Source organism: Pithys albifrons, chromosome Z (assembly GCF_047495875.1).
Source record: "Pithys albifrons albifrons isolate INPA30051 chromosome Z, PitAlb_v1, whole genome shotgun sequence".
Classification (NCBI taxonomy): domain Eukaryota; kingdom Metazoa; phylum Chordata; class Aves; order Passeriformes; family Thamnophilidae; genus Pithys; species Pithys albifrons.
This window is the reverse complement of record NC_092497.1, coordinates 29,082,019-29,086,043: the sequence shown is the minus strand read 5'-3', so window position 1 is coordinate 29,086,043 and position 4,025 is coordinate 29,082,019. Positions and strand designations below refer to the sequence as shown.

The 4,025-nt window shown below is 37.0% G+C and overlaps 1 long non-coding RNA gene across 1 annotated transcript; it reads left to right on the top strand.

The window, feature by feature from the left end:
* The first annotated feature begins 300 nt into the window (after positions 1-300).
* LOC139684742 (uncharacterized) lies at positions 301-3,028 on the top strand. Its single transcript, XR_011699964.1, has 4 exons — positions 301-353; positions 507-592; positions 1,548-1,607; positions 1,690-3,028. It is a non-coding gene; the product is annotated as an uncharacterized lncRNA (long non-coding RNA).
* Positions 3,029-4,025: the final 997 nt, after the last annotated feature.

The following is a 4,025-nucleotide window of genomic DNA, read 5'->3' as shown; positions in this document are numbered from 1 at the left end:
TAAGCAACTGCCAACCCCCCCCAAGCACAGAGAGAAAAGCCTTCCTCCTAACACCAGGGAAAGGGAGGAAAAGAGAGGGGAAAGAAAAAAAAACACTTCAAACCGCATTTATACTAAAACTACATATATTTTCACAGAAAGAAAGAGACAATTAGAAGAGAGTACAAATATACACTCACACAAGTCTGGAACAACAAGTTCCCCACCTCAACTTCTTAACGAACACACAAATTCTACTGTCCTAACCACACATTACTTAAGAAAAACCTTATTCCCCAGGGAGACAAACTCAGGCAGAAAGGAGAGACCCAGAACAACACATTTTACTTTCCTGGAGATGATGTCATAATGTGGTATGGAATACAAAATTACTGGCTACAAGAGGTCAGCTGTCAGCTCAGCCCAGCTCAAGTCAGCTGACAGCTTTGGCCCAGTCCAAACTCCAGAGCTCAAATCTAGGCCCACCTAGCTGAACCAATAACACTTTCTTTCTCTGTTCCTGACAGATGTGAAGGTGAAACTCTGTCAGGGAAAAAAACTCAAACATATCGGGGTCTGAACATATGGAATAATAATACAATGTCTTGCAGAGGTAATTGAACCTTGGGTAAGCCCATATGTCTACCTTTTCCTGGCACTGTACTGCTGTTGTAAGGTCTCTCTGGCTATGCCTATGCTGTAGAAGAAATGTTACTTGAAAAGTGGCACCATGATATGTAAGGGAACCTAGAGAAAAATCCCTCAAACTCCATTCCGTTGTCGTTCTTCTGCCTCTATCCTCATGCTTTCAGAACAGCTAAGAGGACAACAGAAAGTTTGTTGAGTTTGGATTGTTCTGGGCACAGAACTGAGATTTAGCCAAGGCTCATTATAGATGTTTTGCACTAGTTCCCCCCTCCACAAAACAGAGATGACTCTGCTGCATGGGACCTTCAATCACGAATCTAAACAGTGTAATCATTGAAAATAATCAGTTAAAATCTAAACCCCAATATTCATTAATTGATCTCATGGTGAAATAGATAATCTGGTTTGTTGCTGGTTTTTGTTTTGTTTGTTTGTTTGGTGGAGTTTTTGTGAGGATTTTTTTGGTTTTGCTGGGGGTATTGTTTTTGTTTGTTTGGTTGGTTGGTTTTGGTTTTTTGTCTGCTTCTATTTGGAATTTATTCTTTCAAATCAATGCCTAGAAACATTATTGAATTTTCTTTTTCCTGATGAAAAAATCATGCCCTTTTTCTAAGTAAGAAGTAAATCAACCAAAAGGCATGTCTATTTATTTATAACATTTCCATTTACAAGGATCTTTTTGACAATATGGCCAACTGCTATCCTGCTATGAATGTAGGAAATATTTATAATTCTGCTAAATGAGACTGATTAATCTTGACTTGCTTTTCACCAAATTTTCTATAGTTAGACAATGGACTTTGGAAGTTAAGCATCTCAGAGAAGAGCTGCTGCAGGCTAATTTATAATATTTTTTTTATCCTTTGCCTGTTGATTTAAATATTAGGGTTGAATTTTCTATGTTTTTTCATGTCTTGCAGCAAAAATCAGAATTCATGTGACACATATGGAAGGAAATTCAAGAGGCCCAGTGAGAAGAGGTATTTGTTCTTTGCTTCCACTTGTTTTGTTAGAGGGAAGACATGACCTGTAACTATACCAGCCCTCTTCTTCACACTGTAGGAATGATGGGAAGCCTTCAAGACTGTTTGAATTATGAGTTGAGGATGGCTGCAAGATTGTCTGTGAATCTCCTCTTCCCTTTTCTTCTTATGCAGAGCTTGAGTTTGCAAATGCAATGGGCTGTGGCTGAAGAAAACTTTTCCAAGCCTTGATTGGCACCTCAGCAGGACTAGGAGCTGAACACCCCTAGATGTTGAGATGTTCATGTCCTATTCACAGCTTATTCACCTATTTTCATTGCAGGGGGACAAGATGTATTTATTTTCAGTGTAGTGTCTGCTCTGTTTGTCATCTCAATGGATTCCCTGTCAGGTTGCTTTAGCAAGTATGGCATCTTAATATTGTATCATCAATGGCCAGCAGAGTTGATTCAAGAGGGTTTTTTAAAAGTTTTCTGTAAGAAGCAGAGGAAATGCTGTGTTATCTTTTTTCATCATTCAGCCAAGAAAAAAATGCAGTAATTTCCTGGCAATGTATAATAAATTATTAAAATGGAGTAGTTAAATATCCCTTGCAGCCTTTTGATGTACCATGTAGATCTTTTTCTAACAGTGCTATACTTTTATCTTGCTGGCATAAGCTAAGACTTCTTTTTCTCTCTGTCACTTAGATTCTGTCCTAAGTAGAGCTAGAAAGGTTTTTATTTGTACAGCACCTGAATCAGTTCAGTTTTTGTTTTACTTGGATCAAGGATGCTAATGATTTTTAATACTGTGATTCATGTCTGGGCTTTGTTAAATGATATTCTCAGGCTTCAAGAATTTTTTTTTAACTCCTCCCAGAAAGTTACACAGTATAGTTTTGCTAGTGCCATATAGCTCTCAAATCTAGTTATGGATACAGAAGCCATATTTTCTTATTAAAGGTATAAATCATGGAAGAATATTTGTTCAACTGATAACATTTGATTTTGTTGAGAAATTATATTTTCCCCATTGACACCATCACCAATATCAAAGTTATTAGAAAAAGAATAAAAAACAGATTACAATTAGTATACATGTTATCTGAGTTTTCAGTACATGTTGGGTTCCCCCAAAATGCAATAGTAGTTCTGTGCCTAGACTGCATAAAGAAAACACAGCATCATTTAATAATTTTCCCTGCAAGTCTAAAGCTGGCTTATATTTTTGATAACCCTCTGCAAAGGAGAAGTAACTATCATTTGTCATCATACATGATGATTCTCTACCATGAGCAATATTTGATCTAAATTCACCAGTCAATGTCAATAATCTGGCTCAGGGCACTACAGAATTGCCATGTGATAGTTATTGCTAGCCATCTAATGGGTTATGTTGAAGCAAACTAAGAATAAAATACCTTACTCTTTTACAAATATTTTGCAGTGCCATGTTCTCATAGCAAGTCATAATGTCACCCTAATTCCTCACACCTGTCCTTCCCCCTTACTTAATAAAATGAAATGCTAATCAATGTCACCGATTCTTTCTTCATAGGTTCTTATTCTAGTTAATTTCACATGTTGCATAGTCAGCAATGTCTGAAAACTGTCTTGCTGTTCTCAACAAATGAAAGCTTGAGTGTGAGGAAAACACTGACTATCAATCAGATAGACAATCTTTTTTTTTTAATTTTTGAAAAGGGAATGAAAGATTTGGAAGAATAAACATATCCTAATTATGGTGAGACAAGAGTTGCTGGAAAGGCAAATATAAATGCTTATCACTCTCACTTAGGTATTTGTTAAAACTGGTTTTGCAGTAGTCTGTCTTTTTAAGAGGTAAAATCATAGTGGATATAGACTTTTTACTCTGTGCATAATTCATAGTACTCATGATTGGGCAGAATCTTGAAAATTTATGTCAGAAAACCTGAGACTGTGCAAACCACTAGAGACAGCAGAAGCCTTTGGAAGTCAATTGCTGCAAGTGTCTGAAGCCAGAGTGTAAATTCTTTCCATGAGATTTTTGCCAGTTGGTGTCAGAGGAGCAGGAAGGTGTTCACCACTTCTCTGCAGTCCTCTGCTAATTGTTTCTCCAATAAATCTGACCTGAGATAGTTTCTACTTTATTGCTTTGTGGTTGAATATAAAATCATCTGAAGTTTCATTTTTGGCTGTACAGTACAATGTGTAGGATATGGGAATTAATGTAATGATCCATGTGACAGTACCTATTAGGTGTTAACCAAGAATGAAAAAAGTCATTATCCTAAGAACAGGTTGTGTGAGACCCTTTCTTATTCCAGAGCACAAAACCCCCCAAACAAACCAATCTGCCGACCTGCTGAGGTGTACTTCCAACAGTGCAGTGGTGTTGGGAACTTTAAACATACTCATGTTTCCCTGCATTAATCCCTGCTGAGTTACTTGG